The 24,533-nt window shown below is 37.2% G+C and overlaps 1 protein-coding gene and 1 pseudogene across 1 annotated transcript in view; both read left to right on the top strand.

Annotated features, from left to right (window-relative positions):
- LOC105035790 (G-type lectin S-receptor-like serine/threonine-protein kinase B120) overlaps positions 1–12,923 on the top strand; it is a 172,390-nt gene extending 159,467 nt beyond the window's left edge. The window contains exon 8 of the mRNA XM_073258026.1: positions 12,896–12,923. The gene's annotated coding sequence lies outside the window, so the exon portion shown is untranslated. The remainder of the gene's footprint in view (positions 1–12,895) is intronic.
- LOC109505166 (G-type lectin S-receptor-like serine/threonine-protein kinase At1g11330) lies at positions 9,977–12,715 on the top strand (annotated as a pseudogene).
- Positions 12,924–24,533: the final 11,610 nt, after the last annotated feature.

Below are 24,533 nucleotides of genomic sequence, written 5' to 3'. Positions count from 1 at the left end.
AGAGATATATCCTAAAAGGATGTTTAGTTTTCACAGATAAGTATATAGAAGAGGTATTGAAAGAGTTCAGTATTGAAACCTCAAAGAGGGATCTGTTATCCTCTTGAGCATAGGTGTATGCCATGCTATGTACTTGACTTAGTATATCTTGCTGCAAGAGTCATGAGCAGAGATTAGTCAAATTCAGACTGAGAGCATTGGATTGCTGTGAAAATATTCTTAAGTACTTAAAAAGCACTGAGGGATTATTCTTCATCTTTGAAGAAGGGTTAGAGCTAAGAGTGGGAGGATGCACTAATGCTTATGGTAGAATATCTACATCAGCATGCTTTCTTGAGTTATGTTGGTTTGGTATGTTGGAAGGATTTTAGGTAATTGACAAATAGATGCTGAATATGCAATAGATGTGTAAGATACTAGAAGAATTGGAGTAGGGGCGAAAATACATCAAGAGTCTATGATCTCTAGGACTCTTCTTCCTACCTCCTTACATGCCTATAAAAGGGGCTTTTGTGGTTTCTTTTGTGGGTGTAAGATACCAGAAGAAGAGTTCTTCATGTGGAGGGGCTTGGGTTATGGTTCATGGCATGAAAAATAGAGAGGAAAGTCCTCTCTCTTGGTGTGTGTGCAAAAAATCTGAATTCTAAGATTTTGATCCTAAGAATTTGGGAAGAGAGAATTAATTAGAGAAAAATTATTTTCTTCTCTATCTTTCTTGTGTATCTTCATCTCTTCCAGAAGTATATTTTCAACCTCTGGAAAGGTTCCAAAAATTTGAAGAAAAGATCAAGATCAGTCAAAAAGAAGATTTTTGCCTAAGCTAGCACTTCCGAGAAGATCGATTAGATCGAAGCTTCGAGTGAATTTTCTGTAGAGATTGGATACTTGTGCGGCTGCGAGCAACCAGTGAGGATTCTCTCTACCATGAGATGTCGCCTGCTTTCATAATTTCACATCCAAAATATACCAAAAAATATGGGATATACTTCCTATATTTTTATCTTGGTAAATCAGTTCTCCACTAATCTCCCACAAAAAATCTCCTCAAAATGTCATACATATAAGGAGAAAAAAAATAAGTTAGTGTGGAGAGGTGATTTGGATAAGAACAGATTCTCCTGATAAGGAATATTTTAAAATCTAATTTTAGAATCTTCCTTTTATCAAAACCAAATCAAATTTAGATGTGAGATAGAAAAGGGAAAAGACTCTTTGGTGTAAGAAAATCTCATATAAAAACTATTTGTGTATGAGGATATATGGCATCAAAGTGGGAGGTATATGGGGAGAAGAGTCCTATTCCAATAAAGACTCTTAATTTTCTTATTTGAATCTAAATCAAATCATATTTGGTTTAGCCCATATAAAATATATAAAACTTAATCTAATTAGGTTCATAAATTTTAATTCAAATTTCAATCAAATTAAGAATTGATTGAACCAAAGTTCTGATCAAATCAGAAATAATTCTCTCTTAGCGATTAGGTCATCTCATAATCTAATCGGGTCAAACCTAATTGAATCTAATTCAATTAGATTTTATTTAATCCTCTTTGCTCAATCAAATTGAGTTAATCAATAATTTAATTACTAATTAATACTCTATTAATTCACTAATACTTGATGAATTAATTTATTATAATTTTTGCATAAGGTTAACTATCAATCGAATTGACGATTAAGCCCTTGAACGATTCTCAATTGTTGATCAACCATATGATCAGTCAGAAACTTCTTTTGAGTGTGACCCCATAGGTTCGAACCTAAGTCAATAGCACAGAAATAACTTTCTGAACTAATCGATGTAACCATCTAGCAATGGTGACCCGATGTCCGAATAGGTTGAATGAAGATGAAGCAACATTCAAGAATCTATTGGCATATGGTTACTGTATAATTTATCTCTTTGACCCTAATACTTGAAGATGACCTAAAATTTAACTGTCAATCCTAGATAAATCATCCATATTATATTTCAATCTTTAAAATTCATCACATGGATTATCCAGGCTCAAGTTTTGCTAAATTGAAATACATTGATACATTAACTCTTACTAATTCGGAGGGATCAATCCTATCTTGACTCACACACCGACTTGATAAGTACTTGACTGCACCCAAAAATTTTCTGTCACTGAATTAAAAATTTAGTTAGTCTAATATCAAAGTACAGTGAGTTGCTTGTAAGTCACTGAGGTGATCTCAAGTCGGAGGGACACTTATACCTATACCCTTCATGAGCTATCCTTGACAGCAGAGTACTCCGTAGTTGGTCACGTTCAGTGATGATGTACTCTTACATCTCATCTGCATGTGATATCTGTGTCTTCACATCATTTGGTTATGAGGACAACCAACGTATATGGCACACAACGACCTACACTTGATATCGCTATCGTCCTAGTAATAGCGTATCATTTGATCGCGAGCCAACTTAAGGACTACATGATAAATCCTCTTTTATCGGTCAAAGTAGTCCGAAGAACATCACAACAGAGAAGTTCGTTAAAAGATATAATCTTATAATGAAAAAGATCAAATAATTTTTATTATTTATCAATTCATATACATTTATAATTAGCACAATCGTCAAATGATTAGCTTTAGGACACATTTATGTTCGATATGTTGTGAAGGGAGGTGACATCTTGTAAGAGTCCATGATCTCTTGGACTCTTCACCCCACCTCTTTACACGTCAATAAAAGGGGCTTTTGTGGTTTCTTTTGTATGTGTAAGATACCAGAAGAAGAGTTTTTCATGTGAAGGGGCTTAGGGCATTGGTTTCATGGTGTGAAAGAAGAGGAGAGTCCTCTTCTCTTGGTGTGTGCGCAAAAATCAGATTTTTGGGGTTTTAGTCCTCAGGGTTTGGGAAGAGAGAAAATTATGAGACAAAATTATTTTTCTTTCCATCTTTCTTTCATCTCTTCATCTTCTCTAGAAGTCCATCTTCAATCTTTGAAAAGATTTCAAAGATTTGAAGAAAGGATCCAAATCAGTCAAGAAGAAGATCTTCATGCGAGCTCACACTCCCAAGAAGACCGATCAGATCGAAGCTTCGAGTGGACTTCCCATAGAGGCCGGACACGTATGTGGCTGTGAGCAATTAGTGAAGATTCTTTCTACCATGTCTCTCAGTAGTGGTGATCATCGATCCATACAAAGGTATCAAGTTATGCACTCAGAATAGAAGTAGATGTGATCTACTACTCACATGCATGCATGCTGATTTTATCTTCAGTATTTTTTAGATTTTATATGCAACATATCATGTCAAAGATCCTAGAGTAGGTTGATTTGATGATTAGATCATATATATGTTAGATTAATTTGATTAATCTAATTATCTTCCACTGTAATTTATTTGAAAAAATTTCAAAATACATACATGAAATCACCTACGTTCACCAATAATCCTGATGCTGATGGTAGAATATCTACATCAGTATGTTTTCTTGAGTTATGTGGGTTTGATATATTGGAAGGGTTTCAGGCAATTGACAAATAGAAGATGAATATGCTATAGATGTACAGGATGCGTTCTGGTTCTTATGATAGTTATAAAACTGGATGTCATACTATTGAACGCTATGATATTGTACTGTAAAGATAATGGTCTATAGCCCTCGCTAAGGAGCCAAGGTCTCACTAGAAGTCCATACATATACAACAGGGATATACACGATTACCTCAAGTAGAAATATATAGAGATGTAGAGAGTAGACTCTACATAGGATGTGGTAGGCTCAAGTCACTTATCCAGCTAAAGATCGAAGCCTGTCTTCAGAAGATGGGGCTTAGCTATATAGCAGATTGGCTTTAGTACAAATAGGAGTTTGTTAGATGTGTGTCTTAGAAGTCAATCTTCGCTGACATATACCTTTCTTTAGAGCATTTTTTGTACTTGATGGGCAGTCTTGATAACCAATCATGTCATATGTATCCATGATTTATCCTAGAAATTAACAAAGATGATTTTGTATATTCTCAAGATGTTGAGAATTTAAGATATACATCGTTAGTGGTTAATTTTTAAATGCTCCTGATCGAAGGATAGTCATGGAGGATAATGATCAATCCATTCACGATTGGTGCATGGATCACTTTCCTTCTAGATAGATGGGTCTTGAGTCTGCAGTGTGGAGATATTGGGGTGAGAGTACAGATGGTTGTTAGAGAATAACTTACACTGAGCATGACCAACACAAAAAATCACTTGAATGTCTACTCACTCGTCAGTAATTTTCTCGATGCTGCAGTGGTGTGACTGATCTTTTGACTTGGATATGTTGGCTATTCGCAGCGAGGCTACTTAATTTGACTGTACGTTCTTTTGGTCCCTAGCCATTCGGATCCTTGCTATGTATGTTGGCTATTATAGGTTCAGATTCATTATTTGGAGTAGGATGCACCTAGATAGAATCTATCGACTTTGGTAAAAAAGTAGTCCTATACGATTCGCAAAACTGAGTTCAGAAAATCTCTGGCTAGAGCAAGTGTGAATACTAAAAAAAAATTTTATAAAATTCACAGATGAACTCGAGTCAATCCAATCTAATATATGACTGATGATGGGGTCTGACGAGTTCTCCATATCCTCTGTCTAGTTAGGACACACAATAGAGGGACTGTATCACACGATAACTGCACCTAGGAGTTCATTCTTCTGTTTTGCTGGATTATCACTATATGCTGCTAGACATCACTGGTGGATCATGAGAACTCACTAGGATCATTTTCTGATCAATGATCCTTGTTGAAGTGAGTTGAAATCATCCCAGCCTATCGAAAGAAATTTTGATGATACTGTGATAGAGATTACGGTATATCTCACTACCAAACAGAATAGAACTTGAGGGGTCACACATAAAAGGAGCATAATCTGATTAATATTTTAGATCATAATCGAATTATCAATAGGATTGATAGTTTAAATTTTAGAAACTGCTAATTTGTAAGCGTTACAGTTTTGACAACTAGTAATTATTCTCGCGGAGATTTAATTACAAATGTTGTAATTTAATTGGAGCTGATTAAATTATAGATAAAATTTTAATTAATTTAAATTTAATTTAATTTAATTAAGTTTGATTTAATTTAATACTAATTGGATTCAATTATCCAAATTAAATTTAGATTACAATCCTGATTGGATCAGGTTTGACAGCCTTTTGAATTCGATTTGATTTGGACTCGTTTTGAATCCGATTAGAACCAAATAGGAACCAGATTAGACCTAACTCAAGAAGCCCACTCTTACTGAGCTTCTCTCTCTAGATCTCATATAGAAAGAGGGAGGGCGCACGTGGAGATGCACCCCTTTTTTTTTCTTACGCACGTGAAAGATAAGGGTGCCAATAGTTGGCGCCCCCCACCTTATCTAGGATTCTCTCTCCCCTTTGACTCATCCTTCCTTTTGAATATGATTTAGAAAGGAAATATATCAGATGAGAATCAGTTTTGGGCATGGGATGATATTTTTGTGTGACAAAAATATCAAGAAAAGAAGGAATGCATGTTTGCGTGCATGAAAGAAAAGTTGGCACCCCTCCTCTATGTGTCATCCTTCCTTATTTTGTTTTCTCTTTCTATTTAAATTTGATTCAAACTAAGAAATGGAAAATGTCTAAAAGGAAAGGTGTTGGATCTACTTTTTGTGCGACAAAAATCAAGGAACCAAGTGGACGTGCGCTAAGATTAAAAAGGGTTTTTTCTTGGCGCATGAAGTAGATCTCAACACCTCTTCTTTCTTCTTCCTTCACCTCCATGCCCAAATTTTTGATGTGATCAGATTTAAGGAGAGAAAAAGAGAGAGAGAAAGAGAAGAAGAAATATTCTTCTTTTCTTTTTGGTGATCTAGTTTAGATTCTGTCAGATTTGCACGAAAGAGTTTGCGCAGTCTTCATCTTCTTCAAGCTCTAAAAGAGGATTCAGATCCAAAGCTGAGAAGCGAGTCCTGTAAGGTGCTAGCATACCGATGGATTCAGTGCTCCGATTAGACATCTCTGTATGGATACCAATAGAGATCGAGTACTTGCATGGCTACAGCTCGAATCCTGGACATCCGTAGAATCCGAAGGTATGAAGATTAGATCTCTATTTTTCTTCTGATGCCTTTTGCTTTTCTTTTTTAGATTTTAGATCAAGGTCACATATTCGTGTCAAGATCTAGCATGTGGTTTACAGATGAGATTTGATGTATTATTAAATTAAAAAAAAATTAATTTAATTTATTTTTATTGTATAAAATATTTTATAAAATTTTAAAATTACATGCATAAAATCATCGTATTTTCTAACACTTTCCTCAAACCAAATGAGTTCTTAATGGATAGTCTGTACTGGAAAATGCTTCATCGATCACCATTGAAAATGTGGCTAGGGATCACTTTTTGATCATTTTCTTATGACAAGCAAAAAGAGAGTTGGTCTAAATCAAAGGTCTAAATAATGGTGCCAGTACTTGTATTGGTCCTGTGGGCAGGGGTGGGGGCATAAATGAAGGAGGGGGAATCGCTTTTCCGTGTAGGATCTTTTAGATTTCATCAAATCTGGGGCAGAATAATTTTAAAAAATTTATCCTACATATTTTAGATCTAATTTTCTAGATCAAATTTTATTATCTAATATTTAAAATCTAAAATTAAATCTAAATCTATGATGAAAGAAGAAGTACCTCAAGGGTAATCTGATTACCCTTTAGATGATCTCTGCACAGTCCGAGGTTCTGATGTAGCCACGCAAGCGTCTGGCCTCTACCGGTATCCACTCAGATAGGATCTAGAATATCTTCTCCTCATGAATCTACGCTCCAAAAATTAGATCTTTATCTGATTTGAAAGTACTTCAGAACTCCTTCTGAAGTTGGAGCAGCAGCCTGTCGAAAATGTCCTGCAGCCTTTTGTTCCAGGCATCACCATGCCTTAGATCTTTGCCAGATGGATGTCCAACTCTTTGGACATGAAGAGGGGAGGAAGGAGAGTAGGGAGGACATGGAGAAGAGGGGAGGGGCCAGAAGCTATTAAGTTTTGTGCATAAAATAATTTTTTCCATGAAACCCTAGGCGCAGCAGGGTTTATATAGACCCTGTATGCTGCGCAGTGCCACATCATTCAACCAATCAAAAAATTTCAATAAATTTTGAAAAAAATTTTATTGATGGAGTGATGTCATCTGATTACATCAGATAAGAACCCCACCCTCTCTCCTAAGTTGGCACCAACATTGGATAAGCTCAATCAAGGTGGCGCCAAAGTGTCCATGTTTATCAGGACTCTTTGGTTCTTATCCTTTTGGGGCGCCCACTTTAATCCAATTGGGCTCATGCCATAATCTGATTATGGCATTCAATTCAATTGGGTTTTCGTATGTGGATACTCCACAAAAATCCTCCAATGAGCCCTCTTCAGTTTAAGATCCATATGTCAATTTTTGACAGATGTCCTAAAATAAAATTGGTAGGTGCTAGAAATTAGCAGGTGTTATCTTAAATTCATCTCATGAATTAAGACAAGCCTTTTCTGAGTAGGACAAGCTTCATTTAGACTGAGAGAAATCTTCTCAAGATTTTCTGGATGAGTCAAATCATATTTGGGTCAGTAGAGACAGAAAAGATTACACGAGGAGAAAGTTAGGCTCAATCGTGTGCTAGCACGATTTTCTTGAACCTAATTGGATCTAATCCAAATCAATTGGGTTAGCCCAATTGATGACATCTAGATCCTAACCCTTGTTTGTGTGATCCAGTTAGGTTCAATTCTGTATGGTAATGAGACATGTCGTGATCTCATCATCAACATCATCGAAACTCCTTTCGATGGACTAGAACTCTTCTGATTTAGACAATTAGAATGATCGATCATCAATATTATTCTAATTGCTCCCAAAATCTACCAGTGACACCTAGCAGTATGTGGTGGCAACCCATCAGAATTGAAGACAAACCTCTCGGTGCAGCTACCTGTGTGATTGAGTTTCTCTATCATGAGTCCCGACTGAATTAGGGTTAAGGTGAACTCATTAAACCCAACATCAGTCATATGAGTTAATCGATCGATTCGAGTCTGATGTGAAACCTTAATGGAAAACTCTTTTCCATTATTTCACTCTGCCATGGCCATGGGCTCAAGGACTCGATCTTTCAATTATCATAGGACTACTCCTCTCATCTACCGAGGTTGATAGATCCCATCTTGGTGTGACCTAGTTCCTACAATGAATATGCCACAGCCAACATACACCTCAAGGTTCCGAATGGCAAGAAGATCGAGTTATGGTGTAGTCAAACTATAACACACTCAAGGTGAACTGTCGATGCACCTCAGGTCAAAGAACTAGACACACAACTGCAGCATCGAGCTAGTCATCGACGAGAAGGTAGACTTCCTTATGACTGCTCAAAGTGATCATGCTCAGTACTCTTATTCTCAACGAATACCTGTACTCTCGCTCTGATGTCTCCACACCATAGACTCAAGACACATCTACCCTAAGAAAGCGATCATACACCAACCTTCCGGATCGATCACCATTTTCGTGATGATCCTATGGTCAGGAGCTGTTTATGAGTTAGTTATGTAAATTCATGCCTTAAATTTTCAACTCTTGAAAATATGAATTTACATTCCTACTAACTCAAAGGATGTATCACAGACACAATGTACACAATGTGATAGAAGAATAACCCTTTTATTCATTTATAGTCAAAATTACAAATTTGCCTTTAGATCTGTATAGGAATGTGTCAGCCGATCTGGCATCTAGGGCAAAATGGTGTACTAAAACTATGAGCGCTGATGTCCATTTAGCATGGAACAGTTTGGTTTGCCTACAAACCAATAGCGAGAGGTACCATGGCTAATTCTTACATACTTGCTGGTTTGGGCTGGCATACTCATCTCCTCAATGCTTGTTGTAAACAAGAAAAAATTGTCCATATGTAAAATAAATTTATTTGATAGAAGCTAAATTAACTTATTGTTTAGCCCTTCATGCTGCATGCCAAGGACGTGTTGCTTTTCAACTAATTTTCCAAGTAGTCTTGAATTTATTTCAATTTATTGGTATCCTACGTACTAGGATAACCGTTGGTCTTTGGAGATAAATTGTGGTATTTTATCGGAGTCCATGAGTTTGCTGCATATATAGTATGATCCAAAATGTTGACAAAATATGTAACCATCATGCAGTAGCCGCTTAGCTTCTGCTTCTGCTTTTGAAGAGGCAGGAAGTTGTAATTCTTTCATTTTTTGAAAAAAATAGGTAGGCTTTAGCCCTCCTTGTCATTTAAAAAAAAAAAAAAACTTGTTGAAATTTTAGATGGAACTAATGGAAACTTTTCTTAAGCAGTCCTTGCTATGTTTGCGCTATCTTCTTCATATGTAAGAACTTAGCTTGAGCATTTGTTTCATTTTATCGAGCTTTTCATCAATGCAGCTCAACCCTGGTGAAATCTTGATTATATTGTTATTTGTCTCCAGATCTAAACCATTATATTCAATAATGATTTAGTCTTTCATCTAATCATACCCTTCAGATTATTTTCTTAAAAGTTTTAAGAGGATGGTGTAAAGTAGGACACTCGTTAGCTTGATTGAGATGATAAACTTTCATATTTACTTCATTACATTTCTAAAGTTGTGACCACCTACCAGCTGAAATTTTAGGACAATAGTTATCGTAACACCTGTTTCTGGAGCAGTTTTTCTGATTTTTTTCCCACTTGGAAGTTGACTAAATTTTTGAATATATTGCAATATTATGTTTCTATAGTTTTTTCTCAACCTACAGGCAGTAAGAGAAAAAAAAGGATCCTTATCATTGTAGCACTTCTTTCTGGAGCAATTCTTTTGATCATTTTAACTTACTTGGCATGGAATTTCAGAGATAAAATAAAAGGTAATACAATAAAACACTTGTTGCCTATTTGTCAGCTGACCTTATTGCAGTCATTAATTAGTCTGTGCCCAACCAGGGATATGGAAGGATGGAAAGGATATAAAGGGAGGCCACTTGATGAGCTGAGTTTGAGTACAGAGTTTCCAAAGGACTTATCAATTTCTAGTGGATTTGGTAAGCCTGGTCATGGGCCCGAACTTCCACTAATAAATTTTGAAAGCATAGCAATTGCCACCAATAATTTCTCTGATTCGCATAAGCTTGGACAAGGAGGATTTGGCAAGGTTTACAAGGTAAAAGACTGAATTAGGCTATAGCAGTACACCAGGTTTTGTATACAAATGCCCTTTTGTTAAACGAAATATGTATTTGTTGTTTGATGCATCTTATGGCCTTTTCTCCTTGGAAAAGAGATAATTTGAGGTTAATGCTCCATCATCTCCTTTTGCATTGTTTATGGTCCGAGAATTTGAGGATCTGCCGCAGATATTGTGCTCATCGTGTATATATATGCCTTTGTGCATGTGCTCATGTATACTAATTAACTGGCAAGAACACATTTATTGTCAGATAGCAGCATCAGGAGTGGTGGTATTTTATATCTGAAAATGGATTCATTTCTGGACTACATGATTGCATGGATATACATATAGTTCCTATATCGAGTCCAGGGAGGCCATGCATCAAAATTGAGATGGTGTTCTACATTGCTTGTAAAAACATTCACTACCACAAGTGTGCAGGTTTAGTACGGCTTGTTTCCATATTTTACATGTAGCAGATGTAGATATATAGTCCTGAATAGGAATTGGCATTTTCTATTTTAATGTAAAGTCACATTTGTATCTTTTATCTAAGGTGTTGGCTAGCAAGATTGTTAGTTTTTAACGATGCATGAAACATTATAAATACTTTTAGTTTTATTTATTATTTTTATTTACTTATTTCTTTTCATTTGTTAGCATCTTAATCATATAATTTATATATTTGTAAAGAATAATGCTTCAAAGAAAGGAAAAGGAAGACAAATGAGGAAATAATAAACTTTGTACTGAAATGGAGTTTTCCATATTCATAAGTCAGCAGTATCCTTTACTTATTCACATTCAAATTAGTGGAGCACTTAGTGACATATTAAATGATATCTTTTCTTCAGGGTAAGCTGCCTAGGGGGCAAGAGATTGCTATTAAAAGGCTTAGCAGAAATTCTGGGCAAGGGTTAGAGGAATTCAAAAATGAGGTTTTATTGATTGCCAAATGACAACATAGAAATTTGGTTAGACTTCTTGGTTGCTGCATTCAAGGAGAAGAAAGGTTATTGATCTATGAGTACATGCCCAATAAGAGCTTGGATGCCTTTCTCTTTGGTTTGTTCATTTTCATTTTCATTGCATTTTTAAAATTTAGCTAGGAATCACTGTGTGTTTCTTTATCTTTCATTGGAATATGTCTTACTATTATGCATGTATTAAAAGTTTGGAACTTCATTGATTAGATCTATATTATATTTTTCTTTATAGATCCAGCAAAGAAACACCTATTAGACTGGCAAAGGTGCTTTAACATAATTAAAGGAATTGCTCGAGGGCTCTTATATCTGCACCAAGATTCAAGATTAAGAATAATTCATCGAGATCTTAAAGCTGGCAACATTTTGCTAGATCAAAAAATGAACCCAAAGATTTCGGACTTTGGCATGGCAAGGATCTTTGGTGGTGACCAGAATGAAGTAAATACTAATCTCATTGTTGGAACATAGTAAGTATTTGAGGCACTCCTATGCATTTTTAGAATTTCTATATGGATATAATGAACAGATCTGTTGCATGCATAACCCACATATAGATCCCCCATCCCTCATTTTTGATGTAAAAGATGGGTGGCTAATCAAATTTCATTTTCATTTTCCTTTATCCTTTCAAATTCATCAAGGAGCTAACATCTACAAGTTGCTCTACCGTGGCTATGAGGTCATGGGTTCCCCTCTCTATACACAGGGTAAGGCGCCACATCTAACTCTCTCTAAACCCCATAATGGTGGGAGCCTTATGCACTAGGTTGCCAATTTTTAAGACAAATATCTATAAGTTCTTGGGCATGCATCATTTGTAAGACTTCTATGAATTCAGTTTCTCGTTAAATCTATTTATTTATGTAATCCAGTGGTTATATGTCCCCTGAATATGCAATGGGAGGGCTCTTTTCTGTAAAATCTGACATCTATAGCTTTGGGGTATTGATCTTGGAGATTGTGTGTGGTTCACGAAATAGTACCTTTCATCTCACTATGGATTCTCCAAGTCTGCTAGCTAATGTAAGTAAAAGTAGTTTTATATCTCCCCATGGTGATCCTATATTCCTTTCTGAATGAAATGGTGACTTTATGTTTATTGATGTTCAATGACTAGATTCCACATTGATCCTTAATTTGAAATATTTCAGGCATGGAAACTATAGAAGGAAGACAAGGCAAAAGATCTTGTAGACACATCGTTACTCGAGCCGTGTTCGCCTGATGATGTGTTCAAATGCGTACTTATTGGGCTTTTGTGTGTGCTGGACCCCTCAAATGATCGGCCAACCATGTCATCTGTTGTTTCCATGCTGAAAAATGAAACAACAATAAACCTTACACCTAAATAGCCCACTTTTACTATAAGAAAAAAGCTAGATGAATGTGATGCCCAGATGCAGAATCTTGAGATATTTTCTGCAAACAACTTGACCATACCATGGCAGAGGGATGGTAAAAGCTTAAGGATTCTTTGATGTAGAATGTGGCTGTTTTTATGAGAAGTTGTTATCATTGTTTCTAGTGATTTATAGCCTTATTCAACTTTCTGTTTTTCTTCTTAGAAAGTTGAGATTCCATGAGACTAATAGGATTGCATTCTACCAAATTGATTGGTTAGTTGCCCACCCTTGTCATTCATTCCAGGATTGAAGCTTCTCGACAAAGAATCCTGAGATTGACATTTTGTCGATGGAGCTCTTTTTAGGATTTTATTGATCTGCTATGGAAGCTTATTTGTCTATGAAGATAAAGAAAACCAAAGAGTGGATGAATTTTGAGTTTATTTGGAAGGAAGTGCTGTGAAAATCATACTGTGAAGTTGCTCTGCAGTGGGCATCTTTAGGTTATTTGTGAAGACGTCCGACTGAGGAAAGGAGAAGAGATGTGGCAATAGCAAGAGAGCACATTCCAGTTGAGAAGTTAATTAGCATAATTTTGTTCAATCTTGTTCATCTCATTATATCCTATTATCATTCTGCACAATCACAAAGAAAGAATACTGTTTCACAACAATCATAGTAGTGACTAAGTTTCCTACTGAAACAGAATAATATGAGCTGATAGCAACATAATGATGCATAGTTTTTAAATGCTTATTCTATGCTATTGATATGGATGCTGGACTGTATTTTTCAACATGTTGTTCCTGCGGATGAAACAACATCTAGAGTTGGTTCCAAAACTTGAGAGCAGGGAGTTACTGTGTGTACGAGCTGGCCAAATGGACGGCTGCTTTCCCTCTATGGGGTTTCTTCTCATGATAATAGATCCCTCTAAAGTGGGGATTAGCTCAAGAAACTACAAGTTGTTGGGATTAGAGAAACTACAAATTGTTGGGATGAGCTCAAATAGAAACTACAACAAACTACAAGTTGTTGGAGAACTTTAAGTTGTTGGGATTAGAAACTACAAGCTGTTATATGTTGGTTGTGACTACAATACGCCCTTGCAAGTATAAGGGGGGCTCGACCACCTGAAGCTTGTTTCGCAAGAGAGTGAAGCATTGATGTGAAAGAGCTTTGGTAAAGATATTTGCAATCTGATCATGAGTGCAGATGTAGGAGACCCGAAGTTGCTTAGCAGCTACCCAATCTCGCACAAAGTGATAATCAATTTTAATGTGCTTTGTGCGGGCATGAAAAATCGGATTATCAGCTAAATAAGTGGCTTCAATATTATCACACCAAAGAATGGGAGGAGCACGAAGAGGAATGCCTAATTCAATGAGAAGTGATTGAATCCAAAATAGCTCTACCGTGGCATTAGCAATAGCCTTATATTCGGCCTTAGTACTTGAATGAGCAACACTTGACTGCTTCTTAGAGCACTAAGAGATTAAGTTCTTGCCAAGAAAGATGGCAAAACCACTTGTGGATCGCCGATCTTGTGTGCATCCTGCCCAATTGGCATCACTAAATGCATTGAGCTCATAGCTAGAATGATGATGGAGTGATAAACTATGTGTTATGGTGCCCTTCAGGTAGCACAGAGTGTGCTTCACAGCTGCCCAATGTAGGTCCAAAGGTGCATGCATTGAAGAGAAAAATTCGATTCAGGGTCGGATCACCAGGGAGTATCTAAAAATATTTTTATAATAAGCTAACATAAGTTTTATCTTTTACTTGATATGCATCAGAATAGGGATCAAATCCTTAAAAGATTCTTGAATCTGAAGCCTCACAAGGTTTGAACATACAAATCCTTTACTTCGCGCACATGCCAAGCTTCATAGGAAAGAGAGATGAAGCCTTAGGTCGTCACACCTTCTGAGGGCAGCAAGGGAGGGAGAAACAAAGATCTTGGATGTGACATCTCACACCTAAAAGTGGGATGCCAGGACCTTTTCATGCCAAGAGAAGATTAGTCCCAAAACTCAACACGCCAAGGAGAGGAGACACCTCTCTGCTCTTGGATGCCCACACCCTCTCTTCTCATCATAGCACACAATCTGATTGTTATGCTTTGATGGTTAGAGATCTTTCCTATTTATAGATAATTTTTTATGATCCATTAGACTAAGAGTCCGAATTCAAATCAGCTTTGAATTATTCCATCCCTTGTCTTAGAAGGAGTCCTAATTGAGATAGGATAGGCACCCAACTTGACGCCCCCACATCCCCATGCATGCACACAAGAGGAGGGGTGGCAATAACCAGTGCCCCCACTCTCTCTTGGTTGGTCATGATGTGAGAGAGTCCCAGCAAAATTAGACTCTAAGGATCTAATCCAAATATGGATCAAAACAAATCCTATTCGAACCTAATTCAAACCAATTTTGAATAGGTTGTCAATCCCAAACTGTTTAGGATTTAGAATCAAGTTTAATTTAAAATTTTCAACTTAATTAAGTCTAATTAAATCAGATCTAATCTGAAATTAATGAGAACTTAAATCCAATCCCTTATAGACTCCTTAGATCATAGATTAAATCTTATTCATCTCTAAAATTAAACCTGAACCTCATGTCTAGTGCTAGCTAGACATAGTCAACTATTTAATCCTGTATGACCTATAACTTAATTCTCAATCAAGCTAGTCTATTTATTCAATCAAATCATATACTTCTAAATTGAATATATAGACTTAGATCAATCCTTTCTTATATTGTTTTACTTTGTATGTAACTCTATAGATTCAAACACTAAGTTGGTAGCATAGAAATCGTACTAATCAAAATTACCATCTAGCAATGATTTTCGATGTTCGGATAAGTCAAATATTTATAAGATAATATTTAAGAATCAATACATATAGTTACTACATAATTCATCTCTTTGACCTTAAATGCTAAAGGATGATCTATGGTTAAAATATCAATCATGAAAGAATCATCCACATCGTATTCCAACCTTTTAAATCCATCACATGGATTATCCTAGTCAATATTTTATTAAATTAAAATATAGTAATGTATTAGTTCCTATAATCCAGAGGGATCCATTCTATCTTAATCTATACATAGACTTCACAAGTACTTGACTGTATCTAGTAGCTTTCCATCACTGCAGTAAAAATACAGATAGTATAGCACCAAAGCACAGTGAGTTGCTTGCAAGTCACTATAGTGATCTCAGATCTGAGGAATACTTATATTCATACATTTCATGAGTTGCTCTTGATAACAGAGTACCCAGCAAATGAGTTACTGATTCAGTGACGATATACTCCTGTATCTCACCTGTATGCTATATCAGTATCTCCACACTTGATTAAGAGGACAACCAACCTATATGGCACATAATGACTTTCACTTGATAAACATCATCGTCCTTTAGTGACATATCATTTGGTCGCAAACATGTTTAAGAACTATACAATAAATCTTCTTTTATCGATTACTTTATAGTTCTAAGAACTTCATTACAACACAAAAGTTCTAACAAGAAAGATATAATTTTATGATAAAAAATATCAAAATAACTTTTATTCATTGATAAATAATTCATATACATATTATAAAAGAAGCACAATCGTCCAAATGATTGACTTTCGGATATATTTTCTAACAACTCTTACTTGGACTAAAGCCAATCGGGATTGTATCTTATACCTATCTTCTACTTATGATCATCGAACTCTTTAATCCCGAGAGCTTTAGTGACGGAGTCATTTAGGTTCTCCTTTCCATCAATTTTTTGAAGCTCGACGTCACTTCGATCCACGATCTCACGTATAAGGTGAAAGCAATATAGAATATGCTTAGTACGTTGGTGTGATTTTGATTCTTTCGCTTGAGCTATGACTCCAGTGCTATCGCAGTACAGCAGAACAGGGCTATCAACTGAGGGTGTCACTCCAAACTTGGTGATGAACTTTCGCATCCATACCGCTTTCTTTACAGTATCGGATGCAGCAATGTATTCTACTTCGCATATTGAATCGGTCACTATATGTTGCTTGAAATTCTTTCAGCATATTGCTCCTCCATTTAAGATAAATACGTAGTCTGACATGCTTCTACTATCATCATGGCCTGATTGAAAATTAAAATCAGTGTATCCCATATGTTTCAAGTCAGTATCCCCATAGATAAGCCATTGGTCCTTAGTATTTCTGAAATACTTAAGGATTGTCTTTATAATCTTCTAATGATTCTTGTCTGGATCAGATCGATACCTACTCACTACTCTTAGTGAATAGGCCACATCCGACCTCGTATATATCATGACGTATATGATAGATCCCACTATCGAAGCATATGAGATTCTACTCATATGCTTTCTCTCCTAAGGGGTTATTAGACAATTATCTTGGAGAGAGTAATTCCATGGCCAATTGAAAGATAGTCTTTCTTGAAATTCTTTATGTTGAATCATTTCATATCGATGTACGTGGATTGAAATAATCCAAGTAACCTTTTAGATTTATCTCTATAAATTTTTATTTCTAGGATGTAGGATGCTTCTTCCAAATTTTCTATAGACAACTGTGATGATAGCCACAACTTTACACTTTACAAAGTTGAGATGTTATTTTTTATTAACAGTATGTCATCTACATATAGTACAAAGAAGATGACTACATAATTGTTAGTCTATTTGTAGATGCAAGGCTCTTTTTCATTCCTAACAAAGTCATATATTTTGATCACCTTATCAAAATACATGTTCCAACTCCTAGATACTTGCTTTAGTCCATAGATGGACCTATTTAGTTTGCACACCTTAGATTCGTTTGTGGATGTGAATCTTTCAGGTTGTATTATATATATCTCTTTTTTCAGCTTCTTATTTAAGAAAACAATTTTGATATCCATTTGTCAGATCTCATAATCTAAGTGTACTGCTATTACAAGCATAATTCGGATGGATTTGAGTATTACCATAGGAGAGAACATCTCATCATAGTCAATACTATAATACTGACAGTAATCTTTGACAACTAGACGAGCTTTATAGGTCTCCACCTTTCTGTCTGCTTCTCTTTATCTTTTGAAAATCTACTTACACTCTATGGGTTTTATCCTTTCGGATGGATCAACTAGTGTCCATACTGAAGAAAAAACTACCTTTTTCCTGTGTAGGATCTTTCAGATTTCATCAAATCTGGGATGGAATAAATTAAAATTTTTTATCCTATGCTATTTTAGATTTCATATCTATTAGATCTAATTTTATTATCTGATATTTAAAATCTAAAATTAAATCTAAAAGTATAAGAAATATAGACATACCTCAAGGGTAATCTAATTACCCTGTAGATGATCACAGCCTTGCCTGAGATTCTGATATAGCCACGCAAGTGCCTGGCCTCTACCAGTATCCACTCAGGTACGATCTAGAACATCTTCTTCTCATGATTCTACACTCTAAAAATTAGATCAATATCCAATTTGAAAGTACTTCAGAACTCCTTCTAAAGTTGGAGCAGCAGCCTGTCGAAGATGTCCTGTAGCCTTCTGTTCCAGGCGTCACCATGCCTTGTACCTTTGCCAAATGAATGTCCAACTTCTTGGATGTGAAGAGGGGAGAAACGAGAGCAGGAAGGATATGGAGAAGAAGGGAGGGGGCAGTAGCTAATAGATTTTTTGCATAAAACAAGTTCCATCCATGAAACCCTAGGTGCAGCAGGGTTTATATAGATCCTGTATGCTGTGCAGTGCCACATCATTCGACCAATCAAAAAATTTTAATAAATTTTGAAAAAAATTTGATTAGTGGAGTGATATCATCTGATCACATCAGATAAGAATCCCCATGCTCTCTCCTATGTTGGCACCAACATTGGATAAGCACAAATAAGGTGGCGCCAAAGAGTCCAGGTTTATCAGGACTCTTTGGTTTTTATCCATTTGGGGTGCCCACTTAAATCCAATTGAGCTCATGTCATAATCTGATTATGGTACCCAATTTGAAGTGGTTTAGACATGTGGACACTCCACAAAAATCCTTCAATGAATCCTCTTCAGTTTAAGACCCATATGTCAACTTTTGACAGATATCCTAAAATGAAATTTGCAGGTGCTAGAAATTAGCAGGTGTTGTCTTAAATTCATCTCATGAATTAAGACAAGCATTTTTTGAGCTGGACAAGCTTTAATTAGAATGAAAAAAATCTTTTCAAGGTTCTCTAGATGAGCCAGATCACATTTGGCTCAGTAGAGACAGAAAAGATTACACGAGGAGAAAGTTAGGCTCAATCGAGTGCTAGCACGATTTTCTTGAACCTAATTGGATCTTATCCAACTCAATTGGGGTAGTCTAATTGATGATATCCAGACCCTAACCCTTGTTTGTGTGACCCAGTTAGGTTCAATTCTATATGGTAATGAGACATTCGTGATCTCATCATCGACATCATCGAAACTCCTTTCGATGGCCTAGAACTCTTCTGATTCAGACAATTAGAATGATCGATCATCAAAATTATTCTAATTGCTCTCAAAATTTACCAGTGACACCTAGCAGTATATGGTGGCATCCCATCAGAACTGAAGATGAACCTCTTGGTGCAGCTACTTGTGTGATTGAGTTCCTCTATCATGAGTCCCAACTGAATTAGGGTTAAGGTGAACTCGTCAAACCCAACATCAGTCATATAAATCAATCGATCGATCTGAGTCTGATGTGAAACCCAATGAAAAACTTTTTTTCATTATTTCACTCTGCCATGGCCATGGGCTTAAGGACTCAATCTTTCGATCATCATAGGACTACTCTTCTCATCTACCGAGGTTGATAGATCCCATCTTGGTGTGATCTGATTTCTACAATGGATATGCTACAGCCAACATACACCTCAGGATTTTGAATGGCTAGAAGATCGAGTTATGGTGTAGTCAAACTATAACACACTCAAGGTGAACCATCAATGCACCTCAGGTCAAAGAACTAGACACACAACTACAGCATCGAGCTAGTCATCGATGAGAAGGTAGACTTCCTTATGACTGCTCGAGGTGGTCACGCTCAGTATTCTCATTCTCAACGAATACCTATACTCTCTCTTGTAGGAACCAGATCTAGGGTTTCAGGGTTAGATCTTGAAAAAGAGGGTTAGATCTTGAAACTTTTTCAAGATCATACAGCGGAAGACTAAAATAAATCAAAATTTATTTTCTAAGATCAGAAAATCCCTAGATCTAAGATCCTATTACATGATTATTACATAGCATTAAATTAGAAATTAAAATATATAAATATAGCATGAACTACATGTTGATCATATCAACATGTTTTTATACTACATCTAATGTATGTATTAAACAATAGATCAGATCTATTACCTTGCAAGTTAGACGCTCTAACCTCGCTGATCCGGGCTTAAGGATGATGTTGCAAGCCGCACACGTGTCCGGCCTCTAGGAGTCATCCACACGAGCCCACGAATCTCGATCAGAAGTCCTGCTTCAGGAAATCAGCACAGTATGTTTGTACTGCGCTGATCCTTCTTTAATGGTTGATCAGGTATCTCCTTCTTCCTGATTTGGACTCTTCCAAAGATGGAAAGTAGAAGGAGGAGTTTCAGATCTGAGACACTCTCAGGAAAATCAAGATGGAGGGAGGAAAGATATGAAAACAAAAAACTTAGAAGAAGACCCTTTTCTTCTTCACGTTTTTCTCTCTAAACGTCCTAACTTGCATCTTTTATATCTCCATGACCCAAAGGTATTTCTCTCTAATTTTTAGATGACGCAAAGGTTTCTTATATCTCTATCTCCTCCTAAAATTTCAAGAAGAAACTCATCTTATATAGAGAGATATGATAGAGTCCTTATCTAGGTCAAACACCTAGTCAAGGCTTATCCAAACATGGCAAGTTAAGGGACGCCCAACTCTTGAGCACCTCCTTCATATTTTCATATATGAATCTATAGAAAAGGGTGCACAATATAGCCACGAAAATTCCAAAAAAAATTTGGATAAATTCGGTGCAAAATTGAAAGAGTTTTGGATTTCTAAAACTCTATCTCATAGAATTCGAAATCCAAACTTATTCCTTTTAGATTTGATCCAAACCACCTTCCATGTAAGAAAGAAGAGAGGAGACCTTTTGTGAACGTGAGAGAGATCTGAGAGAGGGCTTTTGTCACACAAAATAAGTGGAGATTGGCGTTGAATAAGAGAGAGGGCGTGGAGAAGGCTTATGTGGCGCAAGGTGGAATCCTAGTCCTACTAGGATTTTGTCTCATAACTTGTTTTAATTTGGTTTTCCAAACCAAATCAAATCAAAATTAGATCAATCCAATTAAAATAGGTCTTAACCCAATTAAAAACCTAATTTAATCAGATTAAATTAGATTTAAATCTAATTTAATTTTCTAATCAAATTAGAAATTAGATTGACCCAAGTCCTAGTTGAACTAGGACTAGTTTTTCCTTGCACTTGGCTTATCCAATAAACCAATTGGACTTGATCCAATCAAGCCCAAACCAAATCTAATTAAATCATATTTAATTATACTTAATCTCAGCCCATTGGCTTAATCAAATTAAGCCAATTAGCAATCAAATTGCTAATCGATCCTCCTGCAACACTTGTACTGGGTTAAATGTCAATCGTATTGATCATTTAACCCTAGAACGATTCTTAATCGTTGATCAACCATCCGATCGGATCATGAACTCTAATGTGTGTGACCTCATAGGTCCGAACCTAAGCCGGTAGCATAGAAACAAATTTCTATACCAATCAAAGTGACCATCTAGCAATGGTACTCGACGACCGGATAGGTCGAATGTGTAGAACAACATCCTTAGAACCCATGCGGATATAGTTTTCATATAATTCATCCCCTTGACCAAAATGATCATAGGACACCCCAGAGCTCAACTGTCAACTCTGATCAGGTTGTCCACATTGTATTTCAAAATATCAAATCCATCTGATGGATTACCCTGGCCAAGGTTTTGCTAAATTGAAATACAGTGACTCATTCTTCTCCAACTCTTGGAGTGGTCAATCCCATCTCGATCACACTCTGACTTCGCAAGTACTTGACTGTGCCCAGAAGCCTTCCGTCCCTGAATTAGAAATTCAGTTAGTCCAGTACCAAAGCACAGTGAGTTGCTTGCAAGTCACTGAGGCGATCTCAGGTCTAAGGGACACTTATACCTATATCCCATCAGAGACATTCTCGACAGCAGAATACTCTGGAGTTGGTCACGTTCAATGATGATGTACCCTTACATCTCACCTGTATGCCATACCAGTGTCTCCACACTCCTTGGTTAAGAGGACAACCAACCCATATGGCCTACAGCGACCTATGCTCGATAGAAGCTGTCGCCCTTATTAACAGCTTATCATTTGGTCGTGAACAGTTTTAAGGACTAATCGATAAATCCTCTCTTTATCGAACTTAAATAGTCCTAAGGACTTCATCATAACAACGGAGTTCATTAGAAGATGAAAGCTTATGATGAAGATGCCAAATATATTTTATTTATTAACAAATCAATTATAATACTTGGTTGCTCAACCGTCAACAGCTTGACGATTGGCTTTTTGGGACACATTTGCCAATAACTCCCACTTGTCCTAAAGCCACTCGGCACAGTATCTAATACCCATCTTCGACTTGTGGTTATCGAACTCCTTTATTGCCAGGGCTTTAGTTAAGGGGTCGGCCAGGTTCTCCTTTCCGTCGATCTTCTGAAGGTCGACATCACCTCGATCCATGATCTCTCGGACCAGATGGAAGCGGTGCAAGATGTGCTTCATCCGCTGATGTGCTTTGGGTTCCTTCACCTGAGCTATGGCACCAGTGCTGTCGCAATAGAGTAGGACCGGACCATCGAGGGAGGGTGCTACTCCGAGCTCGTTGATGAATTTCCTCAGCCACACAGCCTCCTTCGCGGCATCTGATGCTGCGATATACTCCGCTTCACAAACAGAGTTTGCCATAGTATGCTGCTTGGAACTCTTCCAGCAGATGGCTCCATCATTCAGAGTAAAGATATAACCCGACACACTCCTGCTGTCATCATGGTCAGATTGGAAGCTGGAGTCTGTGAACCCCACAAGTTTCAGATCTGACTCGCCATAAACCAACCATTGGTCCTTAGTATTTCTCAAATACTTAAGGATGGCTTTAACCACTTTCCAGTGGTTTTCTCCAGGATCAGATTGGTATCTACTCACTACTCCTAGTGAGTATGCCACATCTGATCTTGTACATATCATGACGTACATGATAGATCCCACGGCTGAAGCATATGGGACTCTACTCATACGCTCTCTCTCTTCAGGAGTTGTCAGACAATCCTTCTTAGAGAGAAAAATTCCTTGGCCTATCGGTAGATAGCCTTTCTTGGAATTCTCCATGCTGAACCTCTTCAGCACAGTATCTATGTACATGGACTGGGATAACCCAAGCATCCTTTTAGATCTATCCCTATAGATCTTCATCCCTAGGATGTAGGATGCTTCACCCAAGTCCTTCATGGAGAACTGTGATGACAACCAAATTTTTATTCCCTGTAGTGCGGGGATGTCATTCTCGATTAAGAGAATATCATCCACGTACAAGACAAGGAATACCACAACTGGACCATTTGCCCATTTATAGATGCAGGGCTCTTCTCCATTCTTAATGAAGCCATGCATTTTGATCACCTTATCAAAACGCATGTTCCAACTCCGAGAAGCTTTCTTCAATCCATAAATGGATCTCTGAAGCTTGCACACCTTGGACTCATCTGTGGATGTAAACCCCTCAGGTTGTATCATATACACCTCTTCGGTCAGCTCTCCATTCAGGAAAGCTGTCTTTACATCCATCTGCCAGATCTAATAATCCAGATGGGCAGCTATTGCAAGCATTATCCGAATGGATTTGAGCATTGCCACAGGGGAAAATGTCTCGTCATAGTCAATACCTTAACGTTGACGGTACCCCTTGGCAACAAGATGGGCTTTATAGGTCTCCACCTTTCCGTCTGCGCCCCTCTTCCTTTTGAAGACCCATTTACACCCAATGGGTTTAACCCCTTCAGGTGGGTCAACCAATGTCCATACATCGTTGACCTTCATGGACTCCATTTTGAATTTCATGGCTTCAAGCCATTTCTCAGAATTAGATCTCTGCATAGCATCCATATAGGTGATCGGATCCTCATTATTCTCATCAAGTTCGATGGGATCACCATCCCGGACCAAGAAACCGTAGTATCTGTCCGACTGATGCGGTACTCTACCGGATCGCCTTAATGGTGCAGGTATATTGGGCTCCGGATCTGATCTAATCATATCTGACTCAGGTTCAGCTATTGGTGTCGGTCCTTCTACCTGTTGAACTTCATCAAGTTCAACCTTAGAGGCAACGGTTCCTTCATTAAGGAACTCCTTTTCTAAAAAGATTGCCTTAAGGCTGACGAACACCTTTTGTTCATCAGCATGGTAGAAAAAATATCCTTTTGTCTTTTTGGGGTATCCTATGAATGAGCATTTGTCAGACCTAGGTCCAAGTTTGTCTGTGACTAATCGTTTGACATAGGCCGGGCACCCCCAGACCCTAAGGTGTGAAAGTACTGGCTTACGCCCTGTCCATATCTCATATGGAGTCTTAATTACAGACTTACTTGAAATCCTATTTAACAGATAACAGGCCGATTCGAGTGCATATCCCCAGAAGGATATCAGCAAGCTAGCAAAAACCCATCATGGATCGGACCATGTCTAACAAAGTCCGATTCCTCCTTTCAAACACACCATTATGCTGTGGTGTTCCTGGAGGAGTCCATTGGGAGAGAATCTCATTCTCTCTTAGATATGTGAGAAACTCACTAGAAAGGTATTCTCCTCCTCGATCAGATCGAAAAGTTTTAATACTCTTTTCAGTTTATTTTTCTACTTCACTTCGGAATCGTTTGAACATTTCAAATGAATCCAACTTATGTTTC

Source organism: Elaeis guineensis, chromosome 5 (assembly GCF_000442705.2).
Source record: "Elaeis guineensis isolate ETL-2024a chromosome 5, EG11, whole genome shotgun sequence".
In the NCBI taxonomy this organism is placed as follows: domain Eukaryota; kingdom Viridiplantae; phylum Streptophyta; class Magnoliopsida; order Arecales; family Arecaceae; genus Elaeis; species Elaeis guineensis.
Note: the sequence above shows the minus strand (reverse complement) of the source record. Positions and strands in the feature narration are given on the sequence as shown.